Consider the following 16165-nt stretch of genomic DNA (forward strand, 5'->3'; position numbering starts at 1 on the left):
TGGAGGAAATTAGGGTGCCCCACCTGGATGTTTTTAAATTGAGAGCATCTTCTGGATGCCTGTGGTGAGGGAAACTGAGGCACACAACCCCTCACCCCTCCCCAAACACAAAAAAATGACCCCAAGGTTTTATGGGGGCATAAAACCTCATTTTGGAGTGTTGTGGAGTAACAGCAATTTGCTTAAAATGGGATTTTAGGGTGTTTTTGCACTATTTGGAGGAAATGTCAGTGCCCCATCTGTATGTGTTTAAATTGGGAGCATCCTCTGGATCCCACTGTGGTGAGGGAAACTGAGGCACACAACTCCTCAATCTCTCCCCAAATCCAATAAAAAAACTCCAAGACTTTTTGGGGCATAAAACCTCATTTTGGAGTGTTGTGGAGTAACAGTAATTTGCTTAAAATGGGATTTTTGGGGGTTTTTGTGCTGTTTGGAGTAAATGGGGAAATCCATTCCCCCACCTGGATGTGTTTAAGGCAGATTTAGTTCTTTGGGAGAACCCTCTGGATCCTGCTATGGTGGGGGAAACTGAGGCACACAACCCCTCACCTCCTCCCCAGACACACTAAAAGGCCCTCAGGCCTTTGTGGGGCATAAAAACTCAGTTTGGGAGTGGAATAAAGTTTGTTTATTTAAAAATGGGATTTTGGGGTGTTCTGCTACCTGGAGGAAATGAGGATCCTCCCCTGGGAGGGTGTTTAAGATACATTTGGTTATTGGGAACCCCCTCTGGATCCTGCTGTGGAGGGGAAACTGAGGCACACAACCCCTCACCCCCTCCCCAAACCCAGCAATAAAACCTCAAGGATTTTTGGGGCTTGAAACCCCAGTTTGAGGAACCATGAGGCAACATTAATTGTTAAAAAAGGGGATTTTTGGCTCTCCCTGATGCTGAGTGAGGAGTGGATTTTATCATCCCAGCACCCCCAGCCTCACCCAGGAGCTGGGTACCCCCAAATCCTCCTGGGAACTGAGGGGCAGAGCTGGAGCAGCTCCAGGGTGTCCTTGCAGAGTCCCAGGGTGCTCCCACACCTCCAGCACCAGGACAGGAAAAGCCCCAGGAGGTTCTCAGAGAGGCTCACCAGGATTATGAGCACCCCCCAAAGCCATTCCTGCCCCCATCCCTTCCTGCAGACACCACCCAAAATGTCACAGGCACAAGGATCCCCTCCCACCACCCTCAAAGCAGAGCAGCTCTGAGGGGCACTGCTGTTGGAGCCCTGGAAATTTAGAATTTAGAGAATTTCAGACTTTCTGTGCTGACAGGAACACACTGCTTTTGACCTGTGACCTGCAACGTGGAATTTTCTACTCAATTACAAAAGTACCACCGTGAAGAAGAAGGTGAAGAAGAAAGAAATCTCCTCCCTAAAACCTCCATCTTGCCTTCCATATATCACTATATTCTAAAACTCTAAGTTTTTCCATCACAAACTTCTATTCAAACTCCACACCAGTGACCCCAGCTCTATCACTCAATTTTTGGAAGCTTTCTCCACGTCCTCAGGTCAAATTTTCCTGGAGGTCAGTGCCTGTCAGCACAGCAAATTTAAAATTCTCACTTTCCAGAGTTCCAACAGTTGGGGGCACCCCCAGAATCCCGGGAATTTCTCCATCCCACCTTCCCAGCTCCTCTGGCTGCCCCAGCCCCTCCCAGCTGCAGACATCCCTGTGGTAACGTCTTGCACTTGTTTAGACTCAGCCCTGGTTGCTGTGCTCGGTAACTTCTTCCAGATGTGAGCAGCTCTTTGCATAACATCCCTGTGGCCACGTCCTGCCTGTGCTGGGTTCATTTCAGAGCTTTTTTAAAGTTATTTTAATTTTTTTTTTTTTTTTTAATGCCCGTTCTCGTTCTCAACCCTGCGCTGCTCGACAGGGAAAAATTCCTGGCCAGTGCCACCAGAACATCAAAACTTTTAGTGACATGAGTGTTGGTCCTGTCTGACATCTGTCCTACCCTGGAAACATTTCCAAAAAGCTGCATAAGCTCCTGGAAATGCAGGAGGTGAGGGTGAGATGAGGCTGGAGGTGGGAGACAGGGATTTAAACCCTGCTCCACAGCCCAAATCCCTGTGGCCTTTCCAAGGATGTGGCACAGGGGAGCAGGGAGCTCCAGAACCTGGAGTCCTCTGCAGGGGTGGTCAAAGAGGGGCTCACCAGGAGGTCCTGGCTGTTTTGGGAGGAGCTGAGCCCACCTCTCACATGGAGATCTGGTCTTTGCCAGGCACAGTTTTTCCATCCTGATGAGAGAGAAGATGTTCCTGCAAGACAAGGGTGGGACAAAACCAATGGCACACTTGGGTGAAAGCCTTTATTTGAGCACAGCAGGGCTCCTGAGACACAAAACACAGGAGGGTTCTTGGCCACAAGCACCCAGGGGTGAGTGGGGTTTGCTGAAACAACTCCCTGAAGCTCCCTGCAAATCCCACCCAGCCTGGGTTGGGAGCTTGGCTCTGCTGGGCAATGGGGTGTGTGGGTGGCTGATCCCTCACTGGAGCTTTTTCAGCTGATGGGATTTCTCACTGAGGATAACTCCAAGCTCTTGGTGCCTTCACACAAAGTTCTGGAAGTTCTGGAGCCTTCCTGGAAGGCTGTGGGCTGGGAAATGGCTCTGGCACACCTTGCACAGCATCACTGGCTGTGAAAAATGATGGAGGAGAGGTTAACAGGGGGCACAGAGGGATCTGAGGGTCCAGAGTTCAGTCTGGCTGCTGTTAGGCTCTCCTGGACAAACTGGCAGCAAGGAGCACATGGAATGAGCTTGCTGACACAGGAGAAGTGTTGGGTCTCCTCCCTGGGATTTTCCAGCAGCGTGGTGGCCACAAAAGGGACATTTCCTGCAGCTTTAGCTCTTCCTTTCTCTCCCCAGGCCATGAGATGGCAACTGCAAGGTCACAGAGGGTCTTAAATCAAAAATCACCCACAAAAACACCAAGAAAAATGTGTAGGGAAACCAGGAGAGGTTCCAATTTCCTTGGCTAAACTCACAGCTGCTATTTCCATTTGCATTTCCATGGTTCCAGACTCCTCCAAAGGAAGTGTCCCCAAGGACAGGGGACAAGAAGAGAGCTGAGACCCTGCCAGAGCTCAGAGAGCTTTGGGCTTGTGAGGAGCCTTGGAAGAGCCTGGAGGTGCTCGTGCAGATGGGGCCCTTGGGGACAGAGTTTGGTGATGGATGTGGCAGCTGATGGTCACACTTGATGACCTTGAGGTTTTTCCAACCTCCGTGATCCTGTGAAAACCAAGGGGAGCTGGAATGATGAATTTCAAGGTGAAGCCAGGCTCTGCCTGCCTGGGATTCCCTGTTTTTATATCTCTGAGTGTGTCCTGTAGGCTGGAATTCCCAGGGGAGGCTCCAGGAGATGGTGAGAGGAGGTTCCACCCTTCCTGAGCGGGTCAGGGCTTGGGCAGAGCAGGAGGGATTCCCTCCAGATTCCCTGGGGACACAGGGTGGAGGATGGGGACATGGTCAGCCCTCTAGGGACACATCCTGGGCTTGGCACTCAGCAGCTGGATTTTCTGAGCAGGATCATGGAAAAGAAGGGATCAAACCAGGCCAAGGGAGGGAGAGAGAATAAAAAATGGGGGAAGCAAGAACATTCCTGGAGGCTCTCTGGCCTCTCTCCCTCCAACCTCCCGAGAGGAGCAGGAGGAGGAGAGAGACAAAACAAAAGGCACGAGGGAAGAAGGAGCCAAAACAACACTGACACGAGGGTTGGGAGGTCCAAAGCAAGCAGGGCTGGGGCAGGCCCCTTCCCAAAGCCCGTCAGCCCTGGAGGATCCGGGGGTCCTGCAGAAAACGCTGCCCTTTTATGGCCAGGCGAGGAGGGCTGAGCACAGCATCTGCCCTACTAAGGGAAAACATCTCCTGCTCAGAGTTTGCAAGGAGAACACCCACAGTGAGTATAGACAAGCTCTCAAAGGACGACTGAAATACTGCTGCTCGTGTTGACCCCGATTCTTCTCTGCTTTTTTTTTTTTCCTTTTTTTTTTATAATTCTTTTGAATTCTCACTTCTGCCTCCAAATCGTGGCGGGAGGGGGGCGAAAAAAAAAGAGAATTTAAAATGATGCAGGCAAGGCTGGCTGGGTGCAGGTGACAGCCTCCCACCACAGGTTCAGGAGGGTTGGGTGGGGAGGGGGGTGAAGCCCCCTGAGCTGTTCAGGCAGCAGAGCAGTGGCTGTGCTGGTGTTTATCCTGCCCTGGGCTGGTGTTTATCCTGCCCTGGGCTGTGGCAGGGCTGGGATCCAAGCAGGGAAGACGCTGTTACTCCACTCTCAAGCACGATGCTGTGTGCCAAGCCCATCCATCCACTGCTGCACACCCCAGCCCTGGCTGACCCTGAATTTTGCTGCCTGGGAGGGAACCATCACCTCCCAAAGCTGCAAATGCCACCCTGTCCCCTGGCAGGTGCTATTTCCACCAGGAATGACTTTTTGCCTCTGCTTGGCTGAGGCAGGGAGGGGAATCCACACTGCAAGACCCTGACTCATGGAAACACCGCTGAATTTGTATTTTCTGTATTTTTCATGCACCCAAGAATTTATCCACCCACAGGTATCTTCTGGATCTGGCAGCAGCCAGGTATTAATTGCCAGAGGAGCTCATGTTGGATTCTAGGCCTTTTTTTCTACCAATTTTGTAATCATCAGGTTTCATTTTATATTGGTAACACCAGTATTAGGAAATTTTAACCTTTGAATTACAGCATAGCGATGAGAAGATCCAAGAATGAATGAAATAATGCTTGGAGAAGTGAATTTAGTTTGGTGGCCAGGTTTTGGTAGTGGGGGATTACAGGGATGAGAAGCTGCTGGAAGCTTCCCTCATATCCAGCAGAGCCAATTCCAGCCAGCTCCAGGACTCACCCAGCCCTGGCCAAAGCAAATCCCATCAGAGATGGTGGCAGCACCTCTGGGGAAAACAGATTTAGGAAGTGGGGAAAGCCCTGAGCGGCTGCAGACAGAGAGAGGACTGAGGATAGGTGAGGACAGCAGCCCTGCAGACCCCCAGGGCAGGGCAGGAGCTGCTGCAGAGCTGAGATTCCCCTGAGATTCCATCCATGGTGCAGCCCCTGGAGAGGCAGCTGTGCCCATCCTGCAGCCCATGGATCCACTGCAGGACCTGGAGGAGCCCATCTGGAGCTGGGGATGCTCCAAGCACCTTGAGAGCCCTTGGCAAGCTCAGGCTGGAGCAGGATCCTGGCAGGACCTGTGCAGCTGTGGGGGAGACAGCACCCATCACAGCCCAAACATCTGCCCAGCTGTTGCACTGCAAGGAATTTCACGATTATAAGCCGCACCTGATTATAAACCACACATCCGGGTTTCGCCAACTGTCTTGGGTTACAATACAGAGTGTGATCAAAGGTATCTGTTCTATCACCATCTGTTGAGGGTGGGGCAGTGATCCTGATCTCTGTGGGAGATATTCTGCTAATGGGCCATCCATTGAAACCAGGCAGGGCAGTGTTCTTTATCTTTTCACAACCCATCCTTCCTCCAGCCAGTCATTTTCTGCTCATGGCCATTGAGTCCCACTGTGGGACTGATAAAATTACTGCATCCCATTGGGAGTTGCTCCAGCCAGGGGGAGGAGCCCAACATTTCTTACCAAGATAAAAACAGAGGGTTTGGGACACTAAGGGAGCCCCTTTCTCCACTGGACTCCAGAGGAAAACTGGATTTCTCCACATCCCCACTGGAGCTCCGGAGGGAAACTGCACCTTGTACAGGAGCACTGCTCCAGCTGAGCCACATCTGTCACTGCAGGAGGATGCAGCCACCATGGAATGGGACTGCTGCCAACACCCTGCCTGACGGGTGTCAGGCTGCACTCTGACTGTGTCAGGGTTTGGGGTTTGTTCTTTGTAGTGCTGTATTTCTATTTTAATTTCCCTAGTAAAGAACTGTTATTCCTAATTCCCATATCTGTGCCTGAGAGCCCCTTGATTTCAAAATGATAATAATTTGGAGGGAGGGGGTTTACATTCTCCATTTCAAAGAGAAGCTCCTGCCTTTCTCAGCAGACACCTGTCCTCCAAACTAAAACAGCAACTTTTCATTCTTTGTCCATATATCAGCCACACCTGATTATAAGCCGCACTTTGGGTTCGGAGCAAACTTTTAGTCAAAATGGTGTGGCTTATAATGGTGAAATTATTGTACTTCTTGGGAGCCAGAGCTGGAGCCAGGTGAGGCTGTGCTGTCTCTTCACTCTGCCTGGCTCAGAGTGGCTCCAGTGTCTGAGCATCCCTGGCTGTGTGGATGCTGGCAGACAGAGACTCGTTAGCAGCGAGGCTCGTTAGAACTGGGGCCTTGGGGGAGGTTTTCATGGAATTCCAGAATGATTTGGGCTGGAAGGCACCTTCAAGCTCATTCATTTCCAACCCCCTGCCACAGCAGGGACCCTTTTCATTTTCCCAGGTTGCTCCAAGCCCTGTCCAACCTGGCCTTGGGCACTTCAGGGATGGGACAGGAGGGTCACCCAAATGTGTCACAGACATGGAGCAGCTGCCATGACCCTGCTTTTGGAGCTGGCTCTGCTCATCCCTTTGGATGAATTACAGCACAGCAGAGCCAGGTCTTCATTTTGGGTGGAAAAGGGCTTGTTTTGAGTTATTTAAGAGCAGGTTTTATGACCAAGGTCTGTGCTCTGCATGCACTGAGCAAACCCAGCCAAGCAGCCCAAGCCAAGTTGTCCTCACTGCTGTTGTGTTGGAGGAACAATCTCTATTAACAACTTGACTTGGCAGTTTCAACATTTTGGGGAAAGAAATATTTTTATTCTCCCACCAGGCCTTTCTCCAGACATTATTGGCTACTGCTTTCCTGCACAAACAATTTAACCCCTGTGATGTTCAGGGCATTGGACAAAAGTAAATTTAGTAAAATCTAACCTTTTCCTGATAAAGCACAAGGGTTCTATGAGCTAGGTGGGAAAACCACAGGATTTTATGCATTTTTTAAAAAAACCCTTCACAATACAATTAAAGAATCTGTGTTGTCACACGACTGGGGAAAAGTCCCTTTTGTTGTTTGAAAATTGGTAAAAAAGACAGAAAGCAAAAAGTTTCTGTTCTCAGGATAGCAATGAGTCCAGGGTGTGGAACAGCAGAGATTGAGGGTTTTTCAACATCCTCATCCACAACCTGCAGGAGCAAGAGCAGCCCCACACCTCCACTTCTGCAGGAAATTTCTGTGTCATCAAGTGCCACACTGAGAGCAAGAAACTCCAAAAGGCTCTTAAAAATTGGAAAAGCTGGGAAGAAAATTCAAATAAGCTTTGATGTAGGAATAGACAAAGCCAAGCATCTGGAGAAAAAAAGATTTTAACAATTCTTGTGCTGTGCTGAGGCTGGGGCTGGCACCACGAGCTGAGATCTTGGACTGCCCCCAGAAATCACTGGCTCAGCGTGTGGCCAAGGAGTGTTCAAGGTGGCAGCTAAAAAGAGACAAGGAATTGTTATTTCTCTGTGCTCATCCCATGCTCAAGGCATCATTTGGCTGCTGCAGGATGGTGATGCCTCCTGGTTTCAATAACTCTGTAGGTCTGATCACCAAGGGGAGCCTGGTGGTGCTGGAGATGAAGAAAGAAGAATTAAATGGTCACTGGGATGGGACAGCTGCTTCACCAGGTGAGATGGCAGCTCAGGATTGCTCAGCCTGGAGAAGGGAAGGCTTTTGGGGGCTTATGAGCCAGGGGCAGCAAATCCTGAAGGTGATGAGGTCAGTGAATGTGAGATTATTGATCAAGTTACAGAGATTATAGAACCCTTTGGTTCGGGTTGGAAGGGACCTTAAAGCTCATCCCATTCCACCCCTGCCATGGGCTGGACACCTCCCATTATCCCAGGCTGCTCCAAACCTGGAATTGGAGTGTCACCTCCTTCTGCTTCTGGAAAAGACCAACAGGTTTGATAAACTCCCAGAAAAATGGAGAAGCTGCTGGACCAGACTCTCCAAATGCAGAGATGCTCTTGGATCACTGCTCACCTCCATCAGTCAGGAGCACAACCTCCATCCCTCACCCAGAGGGGGATGAGATGGTTCCTGTGTTGCCTTGTGCAAAGGTGAGGAGTGAATCCCTGTGGCAGCTCCGAAGGGCGTTGGTGTCACCCCTGGGTTTGCCAGGTGTGGATCTACACGGGCTGCCCAGCACGGGGCTGGCAGCTCAAAGGCAGCTTTGCATATCAAAGGAGAGTGCAGTGAGAAGCAGCTTTTCATTAGGCAGGAAGTTATAAATTGATACCTTGATTGAAATAATTATCAAGAATTACAGGAAATACCTGGAGATGCATTTATATTCAAGAGAGTCTCCAGGGAGCTGGGGAAACTTTGCCCCAGATAGGAGTTTGTGTTCAGGGATGCAGCACTGCAGAATGAAACCCCACCTTTCAAACCCCCCATTATCACTCCTGCCTTTCCCTTGTTCTCTTAGAATGGATTCTTACTTTTAATTCTTTAGATAATCCTGATTTTTCCTGCTGGGGAAGTGATGGAGTTGCAAAGAAGGTACATAGGGACTGCAATAATTCCACAGCCCCTTCTGTCCCCTCTGGGTTTAGGTCCCACAGGGAATCACCCATCAGCTGTGGCTGCCCCTGGATCCCTGGAAATGTCCAAGGACCAGGCTTGGAGCAGCCAGGGACAGTGGAAGGTGTCTCTGCCCATGGCAGGGGATGTAATAGGATGATCTTTAAGGTTCCTTCCAACCCAAACCATTCTGGGATTCTGTGAAATTGGTAAGGTTAAAGACAAGAAAACATCTTATTCTGTAAATATTCACATACAGGAAATGCCCAGTGAGTTTTCCTCCTCTGCCTAAGCTGTGGTATATAATTCCCTAAACAAAAGAAACAAAACAAACCAAACAAAAAAGCAAACAAAAAAACCCCAAAAAATCCCAAACCAAAAGAAAACCCCAAAACCGAAACAAAACAAAACACCCCCCAAAAACCTCACAAAAAAAAAAAAAAACAAACAAAAACCATCAAAACCCCCCACAAAAACCCAAACCAAACCAAACCAAACCAAACCAGAAAATCTAAATAAAAAATTAAAAGAAGAAAAAAATCCAGGATGAAGATCACACAGAAATAGTGTGATTTGTATTAGTGCCAAAACCCCCCATTAACTGCTGATGTTTGTGCTGAAATATTCAGCAGGGAAGGTTCCCTGTCCATGGCAGGGGGGTAGGAGTAGGTGACATTTTAGGATCCCTTCCAACACAAGGTTTTCCATAATTCCATGATCCTAAGGACACAGGGGTGCAGTGAAGGCTCAGAGAGATGTCTCAGGGCAGAAAATTCAGCTTTTCAAGGATAAATTTCCAGGTGGGTTTAGAAACACCAAGGGTGGGTATGGAAAACAAACCATGGGCACCTTCAGTAATGGATTTGTAAGACCCAGATGCAGAAGCTGAAGTCAGACAAGCTGGAATTTAGATGTGTCTGGGGTTACAATGGTGGAGGCAGTGATCCTGATCTCCATGTGAGATATTCTGCTAATGGGCCATCCATTGAAACCAGGCAGGGCATTGTTCTTTATCTTTTCACAGCCCATCCTTCCTCCAGCCAGTCATTTTCTGCTCATGGCCATTGAGTCCCACTGTGGCACTGATAAAATTACTGCATCCCATTGGGAGTTGCTCCAGCCAGGGGGAAGAGCCCAACATTTCTTACCAAGATAAAAACAGAGGTTTTGGGACACTAAGGGAGCCCCTTTCTCCACTGGACTCCAGAGGAAAACCGGATTTCTCCACATCCCCACTGGAGCTCCGGAGGGAAACTGCACCTTGTACAGGAGCACTGCTCCAGCTGAGCCACATCTGTCACTGCAGGAGGATGCAGCCACCATGGGATGGGACTGCTGCCAACACCCTGCCTGACGGTGTCAGGTTGTACTCTGACTGTGTCAGGGTTTGGGGTTTGTTCTTTGTAGTGCTGTATTTCTATTTTAATTTCCCTAGTAAAGAACTGTTATTCCTAATTCCCATATCTTTGCCTGAGAGCCCCTTGATTTCAAAATTATAATAATTTCCAGGGAGGGGGTTTTACATTCTCCATTTCAAAGAGAAGCTCCTGCCTTTCTCAGCAGACACCTGTCCTCCAAACTAGGACAAGATGGAATGAAGACTCCAGGCAGCCCCTGCTCCCATCCCTGCAGCTCCAGCACAGCTGGAGGAGCGAGGATGGCAGGCACAGATGACACGAAGCAAGGCAGTGCTGCAAGGAGGGAACACTGCTCGCTGGAGTTATTTATGATCCGCCAGGAAAACGAGGAGATACACAGCCTGGGACTCCCTGGGGATCTGTCCCAGGCCTGGTACTGCTCAAAATATTTTTTTAATAATTACTTGCATGAATAGAAGATTTGCTTCTTCCAGCTGCAAATGATAGCGAGGCGGGAGGGACTCGGAGGGGTTTGGAGGATGGGCTGGGACTTCAAAACAAATCTTGACGCAGTGGAGAATTAGCCTGGCAAAAAAAAAATAAAAATAAAAGAGTCTGCAATTTAGGAGAAACAAAGGGAAAATGCTGCTTGTATAACAGGAGCTGGGAGCAGAGCATGGGAAGGGAAGGGAAGGGAAGGGAAGGGAAGGGAAGGGAAGGGAAGGGAAGGGAAGGGAAGGGAAGGGAAGGGAAGGGAAGGGAAGGGAAGGGAAGGGAAGGGAAGGGAAGGGAAGGGAAGGGAAGGGAAGGGAAGGGAAGGGAAGGGAAGGGAAGGGAAGGGAAGGGAAGGGAAGGGAAGGGAAGGGAAGGGAAGGGAAGGGAAGGGAAGGGAAGGGAAGGGAAGGGAAGGCAGGTGGATGTTACCTGAAGGACACGTGGAGTGGGGATTTAGATCCCTGTGGCTCCAGGAATGAGTTGTCTGCATGGATTTGGGATTTGGGGAGGTTGTGAGCTGGTGGTGGAGTCCAGGGGTTGATCAATCACAGAAGGTGGAAAAAGAATAAAAACAAACTCACCCAAACTCCAAAACTCCCTCAAGCTCCCCCAAAACAATCAAAGGCCTTGGAGTTATTTATTGCAGAGAAAACAAGGTTTGTGCAAGAGCAGCCTTAGACCTTTTACAAATATTTAAGGCAGGTGGTCTGCTCCCTTCTATTTAAATATTTACAGGGGCTGGAGGGACAGGACAAGGGGGAATGGATTCACATTCCAGAGGGCAGGGATGGATGGGATATTGGGAAGGAATTCTTCCCTGTGAGAGTGCTGAGGGGTTGGAATAGAATTCCCAGAGAAGCTGGGACAGTGGAAGGTGTCCCTGCCATGGCAGGGGTGGGATTGGATGGGATTTAAGGCTCCTTCCAACCCAAACCATTCTGAGATTCTCTGATTTTATTAGAAGGAAACGTTCTCTTCCTCTCTGTGACCAGCAGTGATGGGCTTATGCAACAGAAAAGGAGATTTAATTTAGACACAAAAAAAAAAAAAAAAAAAAAAAAGTGGGGAATTTTGTAGTTTTGTCTTGGTTTGTTATTTGGGTTGTTTTTTTTTAATAGAGTGCGTAGTTCAGACAATTTTGGTTTTGGCAGTCCAACTGCTCAATATCAGCCCTGATTTTTTTTTTTTTTGTAGATTGGTCGGATAAGAACTGCTGTGATTTATACAGCTGGAGTTGATCTTGACTCTGCAGAGGAGGAAACTGTGCAGAGCTGCAGAGGTCCCTTTTTGCCATGTTCTCTGGCACAAACTCCTTGTGAGAGGTGTCAGCTCAGAGCTATTCATGGAAGTGAAAGATGAGCATGGAATCTGTGCAGCTTCCTGAAGAAAGTCAGTAGGAAATCCATTGCTAAAGCTGCATTTCTCCATCAATATGTGGGTTTTGTTACAGAGAGAGGTTTTGATTAAACTTTTTTTTTCTTTGTTTTCCCTCCTGGTTTAATAGAAGACAGGTGTACTGCTACACTCCTGAAATCAAAAATCACACCAGAGACACAGGCAGGCAGCCTGGGTTTGAGGTGATGTGAGCTCATATTCCCAGACTCCCTGCTGTTGACCAAATTTTCCTCAGACAGCTCTCACTTCTGTAATAACCACTCCTGCCAAGCCCAGGAGGGAATCACAACTTCACAGCAGCCTGTGAGCAGAGAATTGTCCCAGATGACATTTGGTGGCTTTGGTGGCACAGAAAAACCAACATGTACCTCAAAGTCTCTGGAAGGGCTCCCACTCACCAGCCCAGCTTCCCACAGATGAGAACATCCAGTCCTTCATATCCTCCTTCTCTCTTGGTTTTTTTTTTAATTTTTATTTTTTGTCACAAGGGAAAGATCTGATCTTTGAGAGGTAAGGCCCAGGGTCTAGAGACCATGGGCTGAGTGGGATCACCCTGGAGCTTCTCTCCTCCAGGCTGAACAATCCCAGTGCTTGCAGCCTTTCCTGGGTGCCAGTGACACCAGGTGACACCAGCAGCTCCTGGGGACACCCCTGGGCAGCCTCGATCATGGGACACCACAGGGACTGACCTGTTCCTTCTGGGGACACACTGGGAATAAGGGAGATGAGGTGACAGGGGGTATTATATATAATATATAATATATAACATATAATATATAATATATAATATATAATATATAATATATAATATATAATATATAATATATAATATATTATATATTATATATTATATATTATATATAAATTTTATTTATATTTTTATATATATGATTATTCTATTCTATTATTTATATAAAAATATACAATATATTATAATAGATACAAATTATATACATAATACATTTTGTATATACTCTACTATATTGTATTTAATATTAATGTATTTATATTATTGTATGTATAGAATATATTTTAATATTCACATTATATAATAATATTGTGATATTATATTTAGGTTACGTTGTGATATATAAAATTATATTAATATTGAGATATATTACATTATATTACATTATATATTATATTATATTATATTATATTATATTATATTATATTATATTATATTATATTATATTATATTATATTATATTATATTATATTATATTATATTAGTATTTATGTCTATTCTATTCTATTCTATTCTATTCTATTCCATTCACATTTATGTATATTATATTCTATTCTATAACATAAATATAATAAAGTTGACATTGCTTCACAAAGTTGGTTTTTAGAATCTTTCTTCATGCTGAAACTCACATCCCTCAATGGGTTCATTCTCATTCTTTCCCCACCATCCTGGTTCTGAAGCCCCTGAAGCTCTGCTGATGGATTCCCCTCCCATTCCCAGCTGTTTCTCCTGGAAGTGCAGCAATCCTCTCCCTCTCCCTTTCATCAGGACCTTCCCAAACCTCCTCGTGCCTTTTCATTTGCCAAAATTGGGGTGAAGTTACATGATTGCTGCCCTTGGGTGGCCAAGGCACCAAGGAGAGGGGAAGGATCCTCCTCATCCTCCCTCCCAGGGTGCACCATGAGCTGGAACGAAAAGCAGCACAAGAGGGAGGGCTGAAGGAATCAATTAAGGAATTTTGCAGCCTGGGGCCAGGACTGGGACACAATGGCAGAGTGGGAGCTACAAGTGTTCACAAGCTGTGCTGAGCTCAGAACTCTCTCACAAAATTCTTAAGGTTGGGAAAGAGCTCCAAGACTGAGTCCAACCATTCCCCCAGCACTGCTGTGCTCACCCCAAACCCCATCCCCAGGTTCCACATCCGCAGGTTTTGTGAGTGCTCCCAGGGATGGTGACTCCACCACTGCTCTGGGCAGCTCCTTCCAGTGCCTGACCTGCCTTTCCATGAAGAAATTCTTCCTGACATCAAATCCAAACCTCCCCTGGCACAGCTCCCTCTCCTCCTGTCCCTGTTCCCTGGAGCAGATCCCAAATCCCAAACCTGGCTGTCCCCTCCTGGCAGAGCCACAAATCCCCTCTGCTCCCCCTTTTCTCCTGGCTGAGCCCCTTTCCCAGCTCCCTCAGGAATTCTCCAGCCCCTTCTCCAGCTCTGTTCCCTTCCCTGGACATGTTCCAGCCCCTCAGTGTGTCTTGTGGTGCACACACAATTCCAGGTGCAAAGTCACAGAATCCCTGGGATAAGGACACCCCTTTGTCTGGGCTGCACCCCATTCTCACAGGGACAGAGCAGAAATATCAATTAATCCCAAATTAATGCCAATCCCTTCTTTGTGCATCCACCTCCCCAAACCTGACAGAGCCCCTCTGATTTCACTGATGCAATCCCATCCCCTTCCCAGGGATTACAGGGATATGAAGAAATTCAGGCCTGAGTCCCTTTAATTGCTCAGATGATTTGTAAGCAGTTTTAATGTACCAGGTGGAAAATCATTCCTGTTTCACCAGCACCTAAAAAAGAATTATTTACAGGGATGTGAAGCAGGGGTGGGGCAGGCAGAGCTTGATCTCCTCCTGATCTAAATCCCAGGCAGCGTTCTGTTTGGGAATGACACCAGATGGGATTCCAGGGTGCAGCTCAAGGTCATCCAAACACTGTGTGCTCTGCTCTGAACTGTGAGTGGGATCATCAGGAGCCACACAAAGCCAGAGCAGAAATTTAATCCACTGCCACAGACCCAGGGATCCTCGGGAAGAGCCCTGGGAATGCTCCTTCCCCTCGAGTTCAAGGACACAAACAGCCCTGGTTTGGAAGTGACAGGGTGGGAAGGAAATCTCTTGGCACAGAGATATCACAGGGAAAGCATGTTTGTGCTTTGTGAATCTAATTTAAAAGTAGTTGTTGGAGAGGCAGATGGTTCATTTAATATTGTCTCACCTGCAACAGAGACAGAGCCACTCCACAGAATCCTGTGGATCACCTGTTCCCAAAACAACCCAGACCTGCACACCAAACCTCGCTCCAAACTTTTTTTTTTTTTTTTTGCTTTTTGATGAAATCACTCCTAACTGAGCACTGATTTCACTTCACTGCAGGATTTCAGACCTGTGTCAATCCTGAGCAGTCCACACCCAGGTGTCACCACTCTATTTTTACCCAGCCCTGCCTCCAGAGCCAGCTCAAGGTGACAGCGTGACCTCCACAGCAGCAGCAGCACCTGAGAGCAGCCCTGGGAGCCCCAGGATTGATTCCTGCAGGGAATACTTCTCTGGAAGAACCAAAAACATTGTGTTCTTAAAAAAAAGAAAAAAAAAAAAAAAAGGTTGGTGATTACTTCTGTGCTGTGTCCAGCTCTGGGTTCCTGGGCTGGAGCCCCTCTGGAGCCAGGCTGGGAGAGCTGGGAATGTTCTCCTGGAGAGGAGAAGCTCCAGGGAGAGCTCAGAGCCCCTGAAGGGATCCAGGAGAGCTGGAGATGACAAGGGATGGATGACAGGACACAGGGAATGGCTTTAAAGTTAAAGAGGACTGGGTTAGATGAGGCAATGGGAAAAAATTCCCAATTTTGTCTCACAGGGAAGCTGTGGCTGTTTCTGGACCCCTGGAAGTGTCCCAGGCCAGGCTGGACAGGGCTGGAGCAGCTGGGACAGTGGGAGGTGTCCCTACCATGGCACTGGATGGGCTTTAGGGTCCCTTTTAAGGTCCCTTCTGACCAAGCCATCCCAGGCCACGCTGGTTTGTGCTGCCCTGGGACACAAGAGCCTGCCCAGCACTGTCCCCTCTGCTCTGAGGTGCCACCCTCTCCAAGGCCAGGCAGTGCCAGGTCACCCTGGAACACCAAGGAACCACCTCCCTTCACCCTTTTTAGCTCAGGCAATTCCTCTTTCCCTCATGCCACAGCCAGCATTTCTGCAATCCACTTTGTGTGGAACAGAAAGGCTGAAATTCTGCTGGATGAGCCTGCAAGGCACCACCACATTGCCAAGGTGCTGAGGAAATGAGCTGGGATTGAGGCTTTGGGAAAGAAGATAAGCTCAGCCCATTCCCAGATTTCTGTGCAGATCTGTTAAGTGTTTCTTTTCACCAAGGAGAGGAATCTTTTCTAGATCTTGAGGAAATGGTGAGACCTCAAATCACTTGGAAATTTGAAAATATTTGTTCCTCCAGTGACTGTTATGTAAACCCAGAGTCCTGCTGAGGAATCGTTCCCCTATGTAGGTCAGGAAAAGGAAAAGCAACTTTGTGTCTGAGCCTTGCAAGGGACAAAAGTGGATTCTGAAAGTGCATTTTTAATTTTCCTGCCTGTTTCCTTCAAGCAGCACCATGGATTTTACCAGATGTAGAGAAACCAGCA

The sequence above is a fragment of the Catharus ustulatus genome, chromosome 1 (genome assembly GCF_009819885.2).
Source record: "Catharus ustulatus isolate bCatUst1 chromosome 1, bCatUst1.pri.v2, whole genome shotgun sequence".
Classification (NCBI taxonomy): domain Eukaryota; kingdom Metazoa; phylum Chordata; class Aves; order Passeriformes; family Turdidae; genus Catharus; species Catharus ustulatus.